Source organism: Neomonachus schauinslandi, chromosome X (genome assembly GCF_002201575.2).
Source record: "Neomonachus schauinslandi chromosome X, ASM220157v2, whole genome shotgun sequence".
Lineage (NCBI taxonomy): Eukaryota > Metazoa > Chordata > Mammalia > Carnivora > Phocidae > Neomonachus > Neomonachus schauinslandi.
This window is the reverse complement of record NC_058419.1, coordinates 73,364,830-73,387,760: the sequence shown is the minus strand read 5'-3', so window position 1 is coordinate 73,387,760 and position 22,931 is coordinate 73,364,830. Positions and strand designations below refer to the sequence as shown.

The 22,931-nt window shown below is 37.3% G+C and overlaps 1 protein-coding gene and 1 non-coding gene across 2 annotated transcripts in view; one reads left to right on the top strand and one right to left on the bottom strand.

Annotated features, from left to right (window-relative positions):
* Positions 1–22,931, top strand: part of AR (androgen receptor) — a 176,531-nt gene that overhangs the window by 79,059 nt on the left and 74,541 nt on the right. The gene's annotated exons all lie outside the window — the stretch shown is intronic.
* Positions 3,794–3,900, bottom strand: LOC123323463. Its single transcript, XR_006539408.1, has one exon. It is a non-coding gene; the product is annotated as a U6 spliceosomal RNA (small nuclear RNA).

Genomic DNA, 22,931 nt, shown 5'->3' with positions numbered 1-22,931 from the left:
CAGAATAGAAAACCCAGAAATGAACTCACAACTATATTGTCAATTAATCACTGACAAAGCAGGAAAAAATATCCAATGGGAAAAAGTCAATCTCTTCAACAAATGGTTTTGGGAAAACTGGAGAGCAACATGCAAAAGAATGAAACTGGACCACCAAACACAAAAATAAATTCAAAATGGATTAAAGACCGAAATGTGAGACCTGAAACCATCAAAATCCTAGAGGAGAACACAGGGAGTAACCTCTTTGGCCTTGGCCATAGAAAGTTCTTACTAGATATGTCTCCTGAGGCCAGGGAAACAAAAGCAAAAATAAACTATTGGGACTAAATCAAAATCAAAAGCTTCTACACAGTGAAGAAAACAATCAGCAAAACTGAAAGACAACCTGTGGAATAGGAGAAGATATTTGCAAATGAGATATCTGATAGAGGGTTAGTATCCAAAATATAGAAAGAACTTCTAAAACTCCACACCCCAAAACCAAATAATTCAGTTAAAAAATGGGCAGAAGACATGAATAGACATTTTTACAAAGAAGACATCCAGATGGCTTAATGGACACATGAAAAGCTGCTTAACGTCACTGATCAGGGAGGTACAAACCAAAACTACAATGAGATATCACCTCACACTTGTCAGAATAGCTAACATTAACAACACAGGAAACAAAACGTGTTGATGAGGTTGCAGAGAAAGGGGAACCCTCTTATACTGTTGGTGGGAATGCAAACTGGTACAGCCACCCTGGAAAGGTTCCTCAAAAAGTTAAAAATAGAACTACCCTATGACCCAGCAATTGGACTACTAGGTATTTACCCAAAGAATACGAAAGTACTAATTCAAAAGGATACATGCAGCCCTATGTTTATAGCAGCATTATCTACAATAGACAAATTATGGAAAGAGCTCAAGTGTCCTATTGATTGAGGAATGGATAAAGAGGTGGTACATATATACAATGGAATATTATTCAGCCATAAAAAAAGAATGTAATCTTGCCATTTGCAACCACATGGATGGAGCTAGAGAGTATCATGGTAGACCTAATAGTGATGACCTAATGTGACGAGCACATCACTCAACAATAGCAGAACACAAAGTCTTCTCAAGAGAACATTAAACATCTTGCAGAGTAGACCATATAATAGGACACAAATTAAGTTTTTAGTGTTGTAAATTTTACAGTCAAAGTGAAAACTCAACCCACAGAAAGGGAGAGCATGTCTGAAAATCATATCTAATAATGACCTTGTATGCAGAATATATAAAGAACTCTTACAAATAATAAAAAGAAAAATAACCCAATATAAAAATGGGCTAAGCATTTGAATAGATATTTCTTTGAAGAGTATATACAAATGAAATATCACTATCCATTAAGGAAATAACAATCAAGACCATAATGAGATAAAACTTGATACAGACTATGAAGGTTAATCATCATCACCACCACCATCATCATCAATTATCATCGAGTATTGGCAAGAATATTGGAAAACTGGAACCCTCATATACTGCTGATGGGAATGAAAAATGTTGCAGCTGGTTTGGAAAACACTTTGGGAGTTCTTAATAAAACCAAACATGACAGTTCCCTCTTAGGTATATAGGTAGAGACTTATAGCATCTTCTTTCCCAGGTATATATACAAGATGATTGAAAGCATTATATCCACATGAAAACTTGTCAGTGTTTATAACAGCTTTGTTAATATCAGCCAAAAGGTAGAAACAACCCAAATGTCCACCAACTGATGAATAGATGGATGAAAGGTGGTATATCCTTATAATACAATATTACTCATTCATAAAAAGGAATGAAGTATGCTACAACATGGATGAACCTTGAAAGCATCATGCTAAGTGAAGGAAGTCAATCATGATTGGCCATGTATTATATGATTTCATTTTTATAAAATGTCCAGAATAGGCCAATTCATTGAGACATAAAGTAAATGAGGTTCACAGGGGCACCATGGAGGGGATGATGGGAGTTCCTGCTAATGAGTATGGGGTTTTGTTCTGGGGTAATGAAATATTCTGGAATTAGATAGTGGTGCTATTTGCACAACTCTGTAAATATGCTAAAAAACATTAAATTATATATATATTATATATATATATACTTTATTGTATAATTTAAATGGTGGACTTCATGGATGTAAATTACGTCTCAGTGAAGCTGTTTAAAGATTGTGTTTTGGGGTGCCTGGGTGGCTCAGTCGTTAAGTGTCTGCCTTCGGCTCAGGTCATGATCCCAGGGTCCTGGGATCGAGCCCCACATCGGGCTCCCTGCTCGGCGGGAAGCCTGCTTCTCCCTCTCCCTCTGCCTGCTGCTCCCCGTGCTGTGTTCCCTCTCTCGCTGTGTCTCTCTGTCAAAAAATAAATAAAAAATCTTTAAAAAAAAAAAAAAAGATTGTGTTTTCCCCCACTACCATGTTTTTACATCGCTCTGTATTATTCTCACTTAATTTTTTTTTCAAATTATATTTTAATAGCTGTTTGCCTATGATGGCTTCAAGAAACAGGGTCTGCTGCTTGTTTCTTTCTGTGTCCCTGGAGCATAGAAGAATTCAGTTGCCACCTTTTGAATGGGTGTGAAGGCTTTGATAAAGATAATGAGCTGTAGCAAATACAGAATGTGGCAATTTTGTTACCTATATACAAATCTGTAAGAGACCAGTTCCATGGTTAGAGGAATCATTATAGAAAATGCACTCCTCCCTTAAGCATAAATGAGCTTTGGCATATCTTATATTAAAACTTCTAATTTTGATTTACATTTTTATAAAAGCATGTTTTTTTCCCTTCAAATCCTAAACAATATTCTTGATTTTTTTTTCAGCTGTAGCCACAACCGTTTGCTTATCTAGGAATAAAAATGGAATTTTAAGATATAATTACATTTGCTTCCAACAGTGGTGTGCAAATGGTATTAGTGTAAAAACATTCAGGATTTCCGAATATCTATGACCAGTTGTGGTGGCCAGAGTTTATTTTAGCCTTGTGTGTATACAGTGAAAGGATATTCAAATGGATGTAGCTGTTACTTCTTTTTTTTCTTTTTATTTTTTTAAGATGTCATTTATTTGAGAGAGAGAGTGTGTGTGCGAGGGATGGGAGAGGGGCAGAGGAGGAGGGAGAGGAAGAGGGAAAGAATCCCAAGCAGACTCCATGCTGAATGCAGAGCCTGACTCGGGGCTCGATCTCATGACCCTGAGATCATGACCTGAGCCAAAACCAGAGTTGGATGCTTAACTGACTGAGTCACACCGGTGCCCCTAGTTGTTATTCCTTGATGCATTTCTTTCCAGTTGCAGAACCTTAGGCAAGTTGCGATGTCTCACTGTGCTTTAGTTTCTTCATCTATCATTTTGACCATGCAAGGTTGTGGAGAGGATACATTATGATAACTGATATGAAAGCACCTGAAATATACACTGCACATAGATGATGGTGATGATGACAGTAATAATGATTATGATGGTGGTGGTGTGCTGTAGCATCTTATTTTGTTATTCAATGCATATTACATACCATGTACTTGCAGAACATCTAACATGAATTAGCTCACTTAATCCACATAACAACCAGGTGGGTAGATGTTGTGACTATCTCCATTTTATGGATGGGAACTGTAGTTGCTCAGTAAGTGTGACTATAGGTGTCACGGTGCTGGCATGGGGTGTTAAGTCAATACTAGCTTTCTTCCTTTACATGGGTATTTTTTCTTCTCTCTATCCAAGTCAGTTGTAGATGGCCAGAGACCACTGTTTTGCTTTGTTTTGTTTTTTAATATGCAACACTTCACTAATTTGCATGTCATCCTTGCACAGGGGCCATGCTAATCTTCTCTGTAACGTTCCAACTTTAGTATATGTGCTGCTGAAGTGAGCATGAGACCACTCTGTTTTTATATGGGTATAGCATAAGCATCTAGGCAAATTGTTTAGGATATTGATTGATTGGTTAGTTGTGTTTAGGACATTTAATGAAAGTGCGGCACAGGGCCCCAGGCAACCCAGTATTACTTAGCCCCATGAAAGGTCTCCAGACCACTCTAGTCCTCATCAGATAGAATATTGCCCTTTTCAACTTCCAAACTGCAGGAAGCAAGAATCACATTTCAGATCCACTATTTCCTCATTGCCTAAGAAGTATGGAGAAGGAAGGGAAAAATGAAGGGGTGGAAATTGGAGGGGGAGACGAACCATGAGAGACTATGTACTCCGAGAAACAAACTGAGGGTGTTAGAGGGGAGGGGGCTGGGGGGATGCGTGAGCCCGGTGATGGGTACTAAGGAGGGCACGTACTGCATGGAACACTGGGTGTTATATGCAAACAATGAACCACAGAACACTACATCAAAAACTAATGATGTACTGTATGGGGACTAACGTAACACGATAGAAAAAAAAAAAGAAAAGAAGAAGTATGGAGAAAAAAGTACAGCTTTCCAGAGCTGAGAGGGGAAGAAAATTATATCACTGTCCTCTCCTATCTACTTAGAGAGGGCATTGCATTTTCAACTTAGCTGGTTATGCTTCTTGTAGTATGATGTTTCCTTTTTCTCACCCTCAGATGCCAGCTCCCACCTGGCTTTTTGTCATGCCTGTTTGCCCCTGGGAGAAAGCAGCTGAAGCTTGCTTCTCAGGGGAGGTTGAAGGTTAAACTGCTCCCTTTGCCAGGAACACACCAACCTAGTTTTCTGCAAGCTATGTTCATTTGTTTTCTCATTAGTTCATTCATTCAATCATTCATTCATTTATACATTCATTCATTTATAGGTTCAGTATATATTTTTTAAAGGTTTATTTATTTTAGAGAGAGTGCACATGTGAGTGGGGGAGGAGCAGAGGGAGCGAATCTTCAAGCAGACTACCCCCTGAACCTGGAGCCCCGTGCCGAGCTCAGTCCCACAACCCATGACATCATGACCTGAGCTGAAACCAAGAATTGGCCGCCTAACCCACTGAGCTACAGAGGCACCCCTGGGTTCAGTAAATATTTAACAAACACTACTTAGGAGCCAAGCCATGTGCTAGGCACTGGGAGTAGAACAGTAAACAACAACAACAAAAAACTCTGTGACTCTCAAGGAATTGATAAAGATAAACAAGTGAACCCACAACCTGGTTCTGCTTTGAAAGCTAACTGTCTGGTGCTCCTGATCTCATGATCACAGAGAATTTAGCCTACATCTCATCCTCCTTCGGAGATAGGGCATTATTGAACCAAGTACTCAAAAGTCAGTCATTTGGAGACTAAATCATGGAATCCTAGAAAACTAGTACCAGGAGCAAGGCAGCAGAATGGAAGGAGCGTGGAACACATAGTCCGAAGTTACTGTGTCTAGGCCCAGCTGTGTTGCTCACTGGCTTAGCTCCTCTGACTCCTTTTGCTTATCTGGAGAATGGGATTAATGAAAATCTCTATATGGCAGGGTTGTTGGGGAAATTAAATAAGATACTTCTCAGTCAACTGTGTATCTCCTTACCCTGCTGTACTTATCAGTAGCTGAAATTATTTTTTGAGTCTTCATATGCTTTTTTCATGCACCTCCCCCCAAACGGAAGCTTCCTAAAGGCAGTCATTCACTTCGTATGACTTTTTCATCACTGTATCCCTAATCTAATGGTGCCTGGTTTATGATAGGTCCTGAATTCATTCTTATTTTTTTTTTAAAGATTTGATTTATTTATTTGAGAGAGAATGAGAGAGAGAGAGCACATGAGAGGGGGGAGGGTGAGAGGAAGAAGCAGACTCCCTGCCGAGCAGGGAGCCCGATGCAGGACTCGATCCAGGGACTCCAGGATCATGACCTGAGCCGAAGGCAGTCGCTTAACCAACTGAGCCACCCAGGCGCCCCAGTCCTGAATATATTCTTATTGACGGAATGGATGATAATGAATGTGAAGGTATTTTAAAATTTACGAAATGCTGTTCATATAATTGTTGTTAAATTAAACATCTCTAATCCAACACCCTTGTTTTATAGATACCAGAAAGCAGTTTGGTATATTAGAAAGAGTGCCAGATTAGGAATTAAAACCGGAGTTCAAATTACAACCCTGCTACTTTCTAGCTGTACCACTTCAGACAACTTGCTTAACTTAACTCCCCAAACTTTCCCTGACTCATCTGTTTGCCTCATAGAGTGGTTATGCAGATCTCAGGAGATAAAGGTGTACCAGTGAGCTTTATGTACTTGATAATGCAGGTTTTATAAGATGAGACAACTGAGGGTCAAGATAAAAGGTGACTGGTCCAAGGTTGGTATGGCAACAAGTTAGTATCACAATTTATGATGGAATCTCAGGCTTCCAACTCCTAGTCTAGTATACCAAAGCAGATTCCAGAGCAGAAACTGTGGAGGAAAGTAAACAGTGGCCAAGGATAAGGGAAAGCAAGCTCTGCCTGACAGCAACTTATCTGTTCATAATAATGGCGAAGGGGAACTAGGAAGGTACTGTGTCAGAGACCACATGATCACTTTGCAGAATGGAAAGAGCTTGTTCATCAAGTTGAACAATTCATCTATGTTTATCTAACAATGACAGTTCCACCAGCTCTTTACCACTTCACTGTCATCTAGTTCAAAAAGATGCCAAGTATGACACATTTTCCTTCTCAGGTTTTATCCTAGATTACATTTTGTTCAACTCTGTGTTTAATTTTACTATAGAAGGAAAGTAAGGCAAGGTAAGAGTATGTCAAGGAGCTGTTCTCCATTTCTGCTGAGGACAGAGGAAAAATATATTTTCAGGGATTTGGGTTAGATATGAGGAAGAATTTGTAGGCAGGAAGTGGGAGATACTATAATCAAATAGATATTATTAAATATTTGGTATTTTTTAAGAGAGGTTTTCATATATCTGATATAGTTTAGCAGTGTCCTAATTAGAACTCAAAAGTTGTTTAGGATCTATCTTGGCCTTCAAATTGAGATGTTGTTTAAAAGGCAACATGGCTGTTTTCCAACTTTGTTGTGAGGCTTAAGAGTAAATCAAGGAGGAAAGAGAGAGGTGAGTTGAGTGGGAAGTGCTTAGGCAGTATCTGGGCTAGACACTGGAAATTCATCAATGAATGCCACATGATGGATGGGAAACAGACGCACACATAGATTATTTGTGATATAAAACATTATAGGTGCTTCTGAAAGAAGACTTTGCAAGTTGGGAGCATGATCATATTCCATCTAAAGCATACAGAGTCAAGAAGGGCTTCATGGGGGCGCCTGGATGGCTCAGTCAGTTGGGTGTCCACCTTCAGCTAGGGTCATGATCTCAGGATCCTGGGATCGGGTCCAGCATCGGGCTCTCTGCTCAGCGGGGAGTCTGCTTCTCCCTCTCTCTCTCTCTCTAATAAATAAATTAAATCTTTTTTTTTTTTTTTAAAGGCTTCACGGAGTAGATGATGGCCTCTTGGGCTGGGACTTGAATTATGAGATAACATGGCAAGGGAGACAAATGGTTGGGAGCACTGCAATGTCATTCCAGTTGGAGGGAATGCCAATGTAAGCAAAGACACAGCGGGGTAAAACAGACTTAAGACAGAAGAACTGAAACAGGGTGTGGTGGTATGGCTTGAAGTTCATATGGGAAAATTTGTGGAAGAGATAAGGAGCTAGAAATAGGCCTTGAATGCCAAGCTAATGCTTTGAATTTGTATCCTGTAGGCCAAGTTATTTTTAGTGTCTGCCTAAGATCACTTAAGCATTTCATAAAATTACAGATACTCAGGTTTCACCTGTAGCTTCAGATTCAGACAACTCTGGGCTAAGTTAGGGTGGGAGCAGAGCTCTGTAGCTCTTCCGGGGATTCTGATGCATCAGTGAATTAGGCCACTGCTGTAGATCATAGGGAATTATTAAAAAGTCTTAAGGAGGAGAGTTACAGAAGCAAATGTTTTAGATAGAATTCCTCTGGGGTCCTATGTAATTTATGGATTGGAGAGGATCAGACAGAAAGCAGAAAGACTTCAATAAGAGAGTTGCAGGTATTTTGAAGGTAAGGTTGTGTGGGGGGAAGGGTGGGTGTTATTTAGGCAGTAAATTAAAAGATAGTAGTCACTGATTGGGTGGTGATGGTAGGTGAAACACATTGAGGATGTATATTATTACATTATATCCAGACTAACCCATGGTTCTATATATATATATATATATATATATATGTGTGTGTGTGTGTGTGTGTATATGTATATATATATATCCCAGTCTGTCTCTGTCTCTCTCTGTCTTTCTCTCTCTCTATATATATATATATATGCGGTGAGAGGGGCAGAGAAGGAGGGAGACAAGCAGACTCCCCACTGAGTGGGGATTCCCAACACGGGAATCAATCCCAGGACCCCAAGATCATGACCTGAGTCAAAACAAAGAGTCAGACGCTTAACCGACTAAGCCACCCAGGCGCCCCCCCATAGGTTGACTCTTGCATATTCTAGGCCCTGGGAAAAGTTAGTCTACAGAATATGACTAAAAACATTGCTCTACAGAACTCTGGCATAGAGGTTATAACACCTGGCTTCTAGTCTCAGGCCTATCTCTGGGAAACTGTTTCTTCTAGTCAATTCTCTGTCATTTTCTGGGCCCCACATTTTCCCCTGAACAGTTAAGAGAGACTAAATCAGTGGTTTGAATCCCTGATTTGACATTAATATCAATAACATCAACTTTTTAAAAAATAGGATGCCTGGACCCCACCTAAATTCAATTAAATCAGAATTGGGGGTGGAAAGCTCCCCTAGTGATTTTGCCATGCACCCAAGGGTGAAAAACACTGGGCTAGATGATCTCTAAGAACCATCCAGCCCTGACAGTCAATGACAGTGCTATGCCATATAGCATGGTAGACAAAGCATAGGTTTTGGAATTAGCCAGACATGCATTCAAATCCTTGCTGTTCTACTTTAATTAGCTCTGTGATCTTGAAAAAATTAATCAATGGCTCTGTAATTCTGGCTCCTCATTGTAAAATGGAGATAGTCTGTGTATCCTGTAGTAGTAGTTGTGAGGATGAAGCATCTTTGACAGTGCTTAATACATAGTAAGCCCTCAATCTCTAGTATCAGAAGTTCAAGTGGAGGATGTGAAGAAAATACTGGTCCAGTAAGATTTAATGTAAATTAAAAACAAGTTGTTTTCTCATTTCCTGTTTTTTTGGTAATGGATTCCAGAAACAAAGAATGTGGAAACATCTCTCAGCCCTCAGATTTGATGACATTGCAGAAAGGAATCTGGCTAGTTCTTCCGTGGCTGATTGGCTGAGATGGCTAGGAAGCCATTGGAAAGATTTTGGCTCATGGAATACAGCAGATGTGGCTTGGGAGATGTAAAGGCATGACTGTAATAAGGATTAATCTGTTCAGCCCCATTTCTGAAAGTGATTTCAGAAGAAAAGGACAGCTTGGTCATTTTGGTGAGGCACATTGATAAAAACAGTCTTACTGCCACCCTTCCAGCTGTCTTGGCATGTCTGTCAGTTGATATAAACTACAGGAAAATGTAAATCACCAGTAAGCCTATAACTACTGGATACATAGTGATAAGTAATTGTTCTATTCATACATGTCTCTGCATGTCAGGTCTGTGGCTTGAGTACACATTAGAACCATGGGCATCCTCATCCAATCTATTCCAGAGTAAATGTTTGACAAGTATGTAAAACATCTAGCTAGATTGGTAAGAGGATTTTAGTACCTGGTACTTTTAGGACCCCCAGGCAAAACACACAATTTTCTTTTCCTGTAGTAATCAGTATCTTGGCCCCTTTTATAGTATTTTTTTCTTATAGATTGGATTAACCATTTGTGCACTCATATTAGCCCAAAACGAACCCATGAAAACTCCTTTGCAAACGGGGGCTGTGTCTTTCTCATCTTTACATACCCATCATTTAGCAGAGCTCCTCCTTCATAATGTATGAATGATATGAATTTTGAATGGATGAATGAATGGTATGAGTGATGTCTCTTCTTCCTCCCTTCATGACACACAATGAGGATTAGTGTGTGTGTGTATGTGTTGGGGGAAGGAGTGATTTTTGTAGCTTGTGAACTATAACCTGGCTTGGAATATAAGGAAGGCTTAAACAATGGTAGAGTGAAGACTGCCATAAAGCTACCATTTCATAAAAGCAACAAACATACTAGCAAAAATTGTGAAAACCAATTTCTCCAGAACTCTGGAAAGGAAACAAAGTCTAGCAACAATCTGAAGTGCTCTTATTCAAGAAAAATGACTATATGTTCTCTGATCACATGAAAGTAATTAGAAATCAATAGCAGAAGGAAATATGTGAAGTTCACAAATGTGTAGTATTAAATAACACACTCCTAAATAAGCAGTGGATCAAAGAAATCAAAAGAGAAATGAGAAAATTCCTGAATAACAGCAAAAATGTAATGTATCAAAACCTATGAGATACAGATAAGCTAAAGCAGTACTTAAAGGGAAATTTATAGCTATAAATGCCTAATGCTGTAGTCTGAATGTGTTTCCCTTGCAAATTCGTATGTTGAGATCTTAATGCCTAATGTGATGGTATTAGGAAGTGAGGCCTTTAGGAGGTACTTAGATCATGAAGTGCACCCTCATGAATGTGATTAGTGCTTTTATAAAAGAAAGTGATTAGAGTTTGCTTGCCTTTCTACCCTGTGAGAATACAAGGAGAAGTCTGCATATTGGAAGAGGGCCCTCACACAACAATGCTGGCAACCTGATCGCAGACTTCCTGCCTCTAGAACCATGAGAAGTAAATTTCTGTTGTTTATAGGCCACCCAGTCTGTGCTATTTTATTGTACTAGCCAGAACAGATTAATACACCTATATTAATAAAGAAGAAAAATCTCACATCAATAATTTCACTGTTCACGTTAAGAAACTAGAAAAAAGCAAAATAAAAACAAAAATACAGGAAGAAATATTAATAAAGATTAGAGGGGAGATAAATTAGATAAAAGATAGGAAGAATCAATAGAATCAATGAAATCAAAAGTTACTTTGAAAAGATCAAAATTGACAAACCATTAGATTGAGAAAAAAAGAAGACTCACATAAAATCAGCAATGCAAGTGAGGATATCACTACCTATCTTAAAACAATAAAACAGGATTAAAGGGCTTCTAGAGTTAAGATGGCAGAGTAGTAGGGGGACCCTGAACATACCTGGTCCTTTGAATACAGCTAGATCAACATTCAACTATTTTGAACAACTAGGAAGATGATCTGAGGATTAAGGAAAGGGTCTGCAAATTGGAGTGAGAGAACATGGCAGATGCAAGGCTTATCTTACAAACAAATCAAAGCACACCTACTTAAAGGTCCAAACACTCCCCACTGCAAGCAAGGAAGAACTCTGTAGAGGAAAGGCCAGTGGGAAAGAGCGGCCAAAACACAACAGCAGAGTGTACACAGCATACACCAGAATCAGTTCTTGAAGTTTTGGTTGTTGTTGTAGTTGTTGTAATTGTTGTAGTTGTTGTTGTTGTTACTGCTGCTTTTGCTGGGTTTTTTTTCTTTTATCCTTCCTTACTCGAAACAATGACTAGAAGGAGAAACTCTCCCCAAAAGAAAGAATACACACCACCAGGGATATAATCACTACAGAAGTAAGTAAAATGTCTGAACTAGAACTTAAAATGATTATAAAGATACTAGCTAGGCTTGAAAAAAAGCATAGAAGAGGGGCGCCTGGGTGGCTCAGTCGTTAAGTTTCTGCCTTCAGCTCAGGTCAAGATCCCGGAGTCCTGGGATCGAGCCCCGCATCGGGCTCCCTGCTCAGCGGGAAGCCTGCTTCTCCCTCTCTCACTCCCCCTGCTTGTGTTCCTTCTCTCACTGTGTCTCTCTCTATCAAATAAATAAAATCTTTAAAAAAAAAAAAAGCATAGAAGACATGAAAGAATCCCTTACTATAGAAATAGAAGAACTAAAATCTAATCAGGCCAAAATTAAAAATGCTATTATTGAGATGCAGTCAAAAATGGAGGCTTTAACAGTGAGGATAAATCAGGCAGAAGAGAGAGTCAGTGATACAGAAGACAAAATGATGGAGAATAAGGAAGCTGAAAAAAAGAGAAAAAGGCAACTATTGAATCTCGACAGGAGACTTTGAGAAATCAGCAATTCAATAAATTGAAATAATATCCAAATAATAGCTGTCCTAGGAGATGAAGAGTGGAAGAAAGGGACAGAAGGTTTATTTGAACAAATTATACCTGAGAACTTCCTTAATCTGGGGAAGGAAACCAGCATGAAGTCCAGGAGGCAAAAAGAACCCCCCTCAAAATCAATAAAAATAGGTCAATACCTTGACATATAATAGTGAAACTTGTAAATTTCAAAAATAAAGAGAAAATCCTGAAAGCAGCTTGGGACAAGAGGTTCTTAACCTACAAAGGTAGACACATAAGGCTAGCAGCAGAAATGTCCACAGAGACCTGGCAGGCCAGAAAGGACTGGCATGATATATTCAATGTGAGAAATGGGAAAAATATGCAACCAAGAATACTGTATCCAGCAAGGCTGTAATTCAGAATAGAAAGAGAGATAATTTCCAAGACAAAACTAAAGGAATTTGTGAACACTAAACCAGCCCTGCAAGAAATATTAAAGAGGATCCTTTGAATGAAGAGAGAGGCCAAAAGTAACAAAGACCAGAAAGGAACAGAGACAATCTATAGGAACAGTGACTTTACAGGTAATACAATGGCACTAATTTCATATCCTTTAATAATTACTCTGAATGTAAATAGACTAAATGCTCTAATCAAAAGACATAGGGTATCAGATTGGATTAAAAAAAAACAAGATTCATTCATATTCTGCTTACAAGAGACTCATTTTAGACCAAAAGACACCACAAGATTGAAAGTGAGGGAGTGGAGAACCATTTATCATGCCAATGGACATCAAAAGAAAGCTGGAGTAGCCATCCTTATATCAGACAAACTAGATTTTAAAACAAATATCATAATAAGAGATGAAGAAGGATACTATATCATAATAAAAGGGTCTACCCAACAAGAAGATCTAACAATTGTAAATATTTATGCTCCTAACTTGGGAGCAGCCAAATATATAAACCAATTAATAACAAACATAAAGAAACTCATTGATAATAATACAATAATAGTAGATGACATTAACATCCCACTCACAGCAACAGACAGATCATCGAAGCAGATCAAGAAGGAAACGAGGGCTTTGAATGACACACTGGATCAGATGGAATTCATAGATATATTCAGAGTATTTTATCCTAAAGCAGTAGAATACTCCTTATTCTTGAGTGCACGTGGAAGATTCTCCAGAACAGATCATACACTGGGTCACAAATCAGTTCTCAACCAGTACAAAAATATTGATATTATTCCATGCATATTTTCAGATCACAGTGCTTTTTTAAAAAAGATTTTATTTATGTATTTGAGAGGGAGAGAGGGAGAGAGAGAGAGCAAGAGTGGGGGAGGAGGGGCAGAGGCAGAGGGAAAAGCAGACTCCCCGCTGAGCAGGGAACCCAACTTGGGCCTCTATCCGAGGACCCTGAGATCATGACCTGAGCCGAAGGCAGATGCTTAACCAACTGAGCCACCCAGGCACCGCAGACCACAATGTTTTAAAACGTAAAGTCAACTACAAGAAAAAAATTGGAAGGAACACAAATACATGGAGGTTAAAGCGCATCCTATTAAAGAATGAATGGTTCAACCAGGAAATTAAAAAGAATTAAAAAAAATACATGTAAGCTAATGAAAATAAAAACACAATATTTCAGAACCTTTGGGATGCAGCAAAGGTGATCCTAAGACAGAAGTATAGGGCAATACAAGTCTTTCTCAAGAAACAAGAAGTCTCAAATATACAACCTAACCTTACACCTAAAGGAGCTGGTAAAAGAACAGCAAATAAATAAATAAGTAAGTAAATAAACAAATAAATAAACCTAAATCTAGCAGGAGAAGAGAAATAATAAAGATAAGAGCAGAAACAAAACAAAACAAAACAAAACAAACCAGTAGGGCAGAACAATGAACTAGGAGCTTGTTCATTTAAAAGAATTAATAAGATTGATAAACCCCTAGCCACACATACCAAAAAGAGAAAGGACCTAAATAAATAAAATCAGGAATGAAAGAGGAGAGATCACAACCATCCCTGAAGAAATAAAAACAATTATAAGACAATATTATGAGCACTTACATGCCAACAAATTCAGCAATCTGGAAGACATGGATGCATTCCTAGAAACATATAAACTACCAAAACTGAAACAGGAAGAAATAGAAAATCTGAACAGACCCATAACCAGCAAAGAAATTGAATCAGTAATCAAAAATCTCCCAACAAAGAGTCCAGGGCTATACGGCCTCCCAGCAGAATTCTTCCAACCATTTAAAAAAGAATTATTACCTATTGTTCTGAAACTGTTTCCAAAAATAGAAATGGAAGGAAAACTTCAGACTCATTCTATGAGGCCAGCATTACCTTGATCCCAAAATCAGGCAAAGACCCCACCAAAAAGGAGAATTACAGACCAATATCCCTGATGAACATGCATCCAGAAATTCTCACCAAGATACTAGCTAATAAGAGCCAACAGTACATCAAAAGGGTTATTCACTATGACCAAGTGGGATTTCTTCCTGGGCTGTAAGAGTGGTTCAGTATCTGCAAACCAATCAATGTGATACACCACATTAATAAAAGAAAGGACAAGAACCATTATGATCCTCTCAGTAGAAGCAGAAAGAGCACTCGACAAAATACTGCCATCTTTTCTTGATAAAAACTCTGCAGTGTAGGGATAGAGGGAACATACCTCAATATCATGAAAACCATATAAGAAAAACCCACAGTGAATATCATCCTCTACAGGTAAAAACTGAGAACTTTCCCCTAATGTCAAGAACACGTCAGGGATGTCCATTCACACCACTTTTGTTCAACAAAGTGCTGGAAATCGTAGCCTCTGCAATCAGACAACAAAAAGAAATAAAAGGCATCCACATTGGAAAAGAAGTCAAACTCTCACTCTTTGCAGATAACATGATACTCAATGTAGAAAACCCAAAAGACTCCACCACAAAATTGCTAGAACTGGTAGAGGAATTCAGCAAAGTCACAGGATATAAAATCAATGCACAGAAATCAGGTGAATTTCTATACACTAACAATGAGGCAGAATAAAGAGAAATCAAGAAATCCATCCCATTTACAATTGCACCAAAAACCAGAAGATACCTAGGAATAAACCTAATTAAAGAGGTGTAATATCTGTACTCTGAAAACTATAGAACACTTATGAAAGAAATTGAGGAAGACACAAAGAAATGGAGAAAACATTCCATGCTCATGGATTGGAAGAACAAATATTATTAAAATGTCTATGCTACCCAAAGCTATCTACACATTCAATGCAATCCCTATCAATATACCATCAACATTTTTCACAGAGCTAGAACAAACAATCCTAAAATGTGTATGGCACCAGGAAAGACCAAAGGAATGTTGGAAAAGAAAACCAAAGCTGGAGGCATCACAGTTCTGGACTTCAAGCCATATTACAAAGCTGTAATCATCAAGACAGTATGGTACTGGGAAAATAGCAGACACATAGATCAAAGGAACAGAATAGAGAACACAGAAATGGACCTACAACTATATGGTACCCTAATCTTCAACATAGCAGGAAAGAATATCTAGTGGGAAAAAGACAGTCTCTTCAGCAAATGGTGTTGGGAAAATTGGATAGTCACATGTAGAAGAATGAAACTGGACCCCTTTCTTACACCATACACAAAAATAAACTTAAAATGAATAAAAGACTTAAATGTGAGATAAGAATCCATTAAACTCTTGGAGGAGAACACAGGCAGAAACCTCTTTGACCTCAGCCACAGCAAATTCTTGCTAGACGTGTCTCCAGAAGCAAGAGAAATAAAAGCAAAAATGAACTATTGGGACTTCATCAAAATAAACAAAAAAAAATCACAGCAAAGGAAACAGTCAACAAAACTAAAAGGCAACCTATGGAATGGGAGAAGATATTTGCAAATGTCTATCAAATAAAGGGTTAGTATCCAAAATCTATAAAACACTTATCAAACTCAACACTCCCAAAAAACAAAACATCTGGTCAAGAAATGTGCAGAAGACATGAACAGACATTTCTTCAAAGAAGACATACAGACGGTCAACAGACACATGAAAAATGCTCCATATCACTTAGCATCAGGGAAATACAAATCAAAACCACAGTGAGATACCACCTCACACCAGTCAGAATGGCTAAAGAAATTTTGGTATATATATACAATGGAATATTATGCAGCCATCAAAAGAATGAAATTTTGCTGTTTGCAATGACGTGGATTGAACTAGATGGTATTATGCATACAAAATAAGTCAGAGAAAGACAAATACCGTATGATTTCACTCATATGTGGAATTAAAGAGACAAAATAGATGAACATTGGGGAAGGGAAGGAAAAATAAAATAAGAGGAAAACAGAGAGGGAGGCAAACCATAAGAGACTCTTAACTATAGGGAACCAACTGAGGATTGCTGGAGGAGAGGTGGGGGGGATGGCATAACTGGGTGATGGGCCTTAAGGAGGGCACTTGATGTAATGACCAGTGATTGTCGTATGCAACTGATGAATCACTGAATTCCACCTCTGAAACTAATAATACAGTAATATGTTTCAGAGGTAGAATTCAGCTGAAACTAATAATACGGTAGTACATTCACGTGTTGTAATGAGCACAGGGTGTTATATGCAAATAATGAATCATTGAACACTACATCAAAAACTAATGATGTACTGAATGGTGACTAACATAACATAATAAAAAATACAGTAATATGTTAATTAAATTTAATTTAAATTAAAAAATTTTTAAAAAGGATTAAAGGGCAACACTATGAACAATGTATGACAACCGATTACATATCCTAGATGAAATGGGAAATAGTCAAGAAGACACAAACTATGTAAACTAACTTAAGAAACAGAAATTCTGAATATTTCTTTAACAAGTAAAGAGAGTATAATATTACTTCATTATGTTAGTAATATAATAAAGAAGTTCCTGTACCATCTGCCACTGTACAATGTTATTACAATATCATTGACTATATTCCTTATGCTGTACCTTTTTTTCCGGTGACTTATTCATTCCCTAACTGAAAGCCGGTGTGTGGGTAGCTACATTTGTGGTGAGCATAGCATAATGTATAAACTTGTAGAATCATTATGTTGGACACCTAAAGTGAATGTAACATTGTGTGTCAACTATAGTCAAAAAAATTGAAAAACAAAATGAACAAACAAAACCACAGTGTCAGAGAGAGCCAGTACAGTATGAATAGCTCAGACTTTGGAGGGAGGATACCAGGACACTCTGTACCTCCACCTTTATCCTTGGAATGGAAATAATTACACTATCTGCTTCTACCAGGGCACCAGAACTTATACAGATAAATAAACATTGTCTTTCAAATTCAAAAAAAGAAAAAGAAAGAAAGAGAATGAACTTACCACAAAGGGAAGCCCAGATCTAGTTGTCTTCACTGGTGAATTCCATCAAACATTTACAGAACAATTAGTATCAATCCTTTACAAATTCTTCCAAAAAACAGAAGAGGTGGAAATGCTTCCCAACTAATTCTGTGGGTCCAGTGTTACCCAATAACAAAACCAAAGATATCACACAAAAAGAACACTACAGACCAATATCACTTTTGAATATTAATAAGAAAAAATTTCAATGAAATACCAAACCAAATCCAGCAACAAATAGAAAGGATTATAATTACCAAGATGGATTTATCTCAATAATATAAAATTGGGATTTATCTCAAGAAGGTAAGATTGGTTTAACTGCTGAAAATCAGTTATTTAATATATTATACTGTATTCAAGAGAATAAAGGTCCCGTGATCATCTCAATAGATATAGAAAAAAATTGGCAAAAAATTTAATATTCTTTCACAATTAGAATAACAGGAATAGGAGGGAACATACTCAAACTGAAAATGGATACCTATGAAGAAACCACAACTAACATCATACTTGAGTGAAAGACTGAAAACTTTCCCAGTAAGATTGGGAACAAGACAAGGATGTCTGCTCTCACCATTTCTGTGCACCATTGTAGTGGAGGTTTTATCCAGGGCAATTGGACAAAAAAAAAAAAAGAACGAAAAGGCATCTATACTGGAAAGGAAGAAATAAAGATATCTTTATTCACAGATGATATAATCTTGTATATTGAAAATCCTAAAGAATCCATAATAAACTATCAGAACTAATAAATTAATTCAGCAAAGTTGCAGAATACGAGATTAATGTGCTGAAATCAATTGTATTTCTATATATTAGCAAGGAATAATTTAAAAGTGATAGAACACAGTTCATTCATAATATCAAATATAATAAAATACCAGTAGATTTTGCAAAAAAAGTGTAAGACTTATACAGTTAAACCTATGAAACACTGTGGAATAATAAGATATAAATAAATGGAAAATCATTTCCATTTTCATTGATCATAAGCTTTTATATTGTTAAGATGACAATATTCCCCATAGATTCAAGGCAGTCCCTCTCAAAATTCCAGATTGCTTCTTAGCAGAAATTGAAATGTTGACTGTAAAATTCATATTGAAAAAACCTGGAATAGCCAAAACACATGAAAGGATGCTTAACATCACTAATCATCAGGGAAATGCAATTGAAAACCATAATGAGATGTCACCTCACATCTGTCAGAATGGCTAAAATAAAAAACACAAGAAACTACAAGTGTTGGCAAGGATGTGGAGAAAAAGGAACCTTCGTGAACTGTTGGTAAGAATGCAAACTGGTACAGCCACTCTGAAAAACAGTATGGAGGTTCCTCAGAAAGTTAAAAATAGAACTACCCTACCATCCAGCAATTGCACTATTGGGTATTTGCCCAAAGAATAAAAAAAACAATTAATTCAAAGGGATACATGTACCCCTATGTTTATTGAAGCATTATTTACAAGAGCCAAACTATGGAAAGAGCCCAACTGTCCATCCACAGATGAATAGATAAAGAAGATGTGGTAGATATCTATCTATCTATCTATCTATCTATCTATCTATCTATCTATCTATCACTCAGCCATAAAAAAGACTGAAATCTTTCCATTTGCAACAACATGGATGGAGCTAGAGAGTATTATGCTAAGTGAAATAAGTCAGAGAAAGACAAATAGCATATGATTTCACTCATATGTGGAATTTAAGAAACAAAACAAATGAACAAAGAAAAAAGAGAAACAAAAAAAATGGACTATTAACTATAGAGAATATATGTGGCTACCAGAGAGAAGGTGGGTGGGGGGATGGGTGAAATAGGTGAAAGGGATTAAGAGTACACTTACTGTGATGAGCACTGGGTGATGTATAGAATTGTTGAATTACTGTATTGTACACCTGAAACTAATATAACACTATGTTAATTATACTGGAATTTTAAAAATAAATAAATAACAAAGAAACAAAAAACCAAAAAAGTCTTGAGATAGAAGAACAAAGTTGGAGGATTCACACTTCCTGATTCCAAACCTTACTAAAAGTTACAGCAATCAGGACTGTGTGGTACTGACCTAAGTGTGATACATAGACCAATGAAATACAGTTGAGAGGCCCCAAATAAACACTTACATTATGGTTAACTGATTTTCAACAATGATGCCATGATCATTCAATGGGAGAAAGAATAGTTTTTTCAACAAATAGGACAACTGGATATTCACATGCAAAGAAATGAATTTGGACCACTTCTTTTGTTTGTTTCAAGTTTTTATTTAAATTCCAGTTAGTTAACATGCAGTTTAATATTGGTTTCAGGAGTAGAATTTAGTGATTCATCACTTACATATAACACCCAGTGCTCATCACAACATATACCCTCCTTAATACCCATCACCCATTTAGCCCATCCCCCACCCACCTCCCATCCAGCAACCCTCAGTTTGTTCTCTATAGTTAAGAGTCTCTTATGGTTTGCCTCCTTCTCTTTTTCCTTCCTTCCCCTATGTTCATCTGTTTTGTTTCTTAAATACCACACATGAGTGAAATCATATGCTACCACTTCTTTATACCATGCACAGAAATTATCTCAATATATCATAGACCTAAATGCTGGAGCCAAGACATTACACCTCAAAGAAAATATAGGCATAAATCTTTGTGGCCTTATGTTAGGCTGGAGTTTCTTAGCTTGTGACACCAAAGGCACAGCAACAGCAGAAAAAAAATTGTTAAATCAGACTTAATCAAATTTTAAAACATTTGTGCTGCAAGTGATACCATCAAGAAAGTAAAACTTCAACCCACAGAGTGAGAAAAAACATTTGCAAGTCATATATCTGATAAGCGTATTGAATCTAGAATATATAAAGAACTTTTTTTTACAATTCAATGATAAAAAAGCAAATAACCCAATTTTAAAACATGCAAAAATTTTGAGTAGACATTTCTCCAAAGAGGATATACAAATGAAAAATGCTCAACACCATTACTCATTAGAGAAATGCAAATCAAGACCGAAATATGGTATCACTTCACATCCACTAAGATGACTAGTAAAAAAGACAAATAGCTTGGATGTGGAGAAATTAGAGCGATTATTATAAAACTGGTGGAAAAATGTGAAATGCTGCAGCCACTTTGGAAACTAGCCTGGAAGTTTCTGGAAGTGTTACCACTTGACCTCATATATATATATATATATATATATATATATATATATATATATGTATATATATATATATACACATATACATACATACATATATATATGCATATATATGAATTGTATATCAATATTCATTGCAGCATTATTCATAATAGCAAGAATGAAAGCAACTCAAATGTCCCCCAACTGATGAATGGATAAACAAAATGTGGTATATCCATGCAATGGAATATTACACAGAAATAAATAAAGCAGATACATGCTACAATGTGGATGAATCTTAAAAACATGCTACACGTGTTGTGATGAGCACTGGGTGTTATACACAACAATGAATCGTTGAACACTACATCAAAAACTAATGATGTACTATTTGTTGGCTAATTGAAAATAATAAAAAAAATTATGCTGAATGAAAGAAGCAAGTCACAAAAGATTGTATTGCATAACTCCATTTATATTAAAAGCCCATAAAGGGCAAATCTTTAGAGACAAAGTAAATTAGGGTCTGAGAGAAGGAAGGAATGGGGAATGACTGCTAATGAGTATGGAGTTTCTTTTTGGGGTGATGAAAATATTATAAAATTAGTTTGTGGTAATAGATGTGAATATGCCAAAATAGGTGAATTTTATGGTATGTGAATTATATATCAATAAACTTATTAAAAACCTAACTAAATTAAACCTAGGTTATAACGTAAGTATCCTATGACCTTGACAATTTAGGATAGTAGGAGAATATGGATTTGGGCAGAAATAATCCCAGGTATGAATTCTGGCTTTGCCACTTACTAGCCGTATGAACTCAGAAGTTATTTACCTTATCTAAGTTCCAGTTTGCATTATCTTCAAAGAGTAATGATACCTACCTCACAGCTGGCTTTTTAGAACCCAGTTCTTCTCCCATGTCTCCTTCCTACCACTTTCCTGTGAGATTATTATAATAATGGCCATTTGCTAAGCACTGTGCCAGCAACAGTGTGGACTGCTTAACCTCCAAAATTTCATTGAATCCTTATAGCAGTCTTGTGAGTTCTGTATTTCTATATCCATTTTACACATGAAGAAGTTGAAGCCAAATGACTTGTTCAAGGTCATTCTGTTAGAAAGTGGCAAAGATGGGCATGAAAAACAGATCTTCTATCTATGTATCTTTCCACTTCAACAAGACATTACTAAAGAGAATTGGAGAGCTGTGAAGTAAAATCATGTAACTTATTTTTATTTAAATTTTTTTATTCTTATGTTAATCCCCATACATTACATCATTAGTTTTAGATGAAGTGTTCCATGATTCATTGTTTGTGCATAACACCCAGTGCTCCATGCAGAATGTGCCCTCCTCAATACCTATCACCAGGCTAACCCATCCTCCCACCCCCCCTCCCCTCTAGAACCCTCACTTTGTTTTTCAGAGTCCATCATCTCTCATGGTTCGTCTACCCCTCCGATTTCCCCCCCTTCAGTCTTCCGCTCCTGCTACCTTCTTCTTCTTTTTTTTTTTTTCTTAACATATATTGCATTATTTGTTTCAGAGGTACAGATCTGAGATTCAACAGTCTTGCACAATTCACAGCGCTTACCAGAGCACATGCCCTCCCCAGTGTCTATCACCCAGTCACCCCATCCCTCCCACCCCACCCCCCACTCCAGCAACCCTTAGTTTGTTCCCTGCAATTAAGAATTCCTCATATCAGTGAAGTCATATGATACATGTCTTTCTCTGTTTGACTTATTTCGCTCAACATAATACCCTTCAGTTCCATCCACGTCATTGCAAATGGCAAGATCTCATTCCTTTTGATGGCTGCATAATATCCCATGGTATATATATACCACATCTTGCTTTATCCATTCATCTGTCGATGGACATCTTGGCTCTTTCCACAGTTTGGCTATTGTGGACATTGCTGCTATAAACATTGGGGTGCATGTACCCTTTTGGATCCCCACTTTTGTATCTTTGGGGTAAATACCCAGTAGTGCAATTGCTGGATCATATGGTAGCTCTATTTTCAACTTTTTGAGGAACCTCCATACTGTTTTCCAGAGTGGCTGCACCAGCTTGCATTCCCACCAACAGTGTAGGAGGGTACCCCTTTCTCTGCATCTCCGCCAACATCTGTCGTTTCCTGACTTGTTAATTTTAGCCATTCTGACTGGTGTGAGGTGGTATGTCATTGAGGTTTTG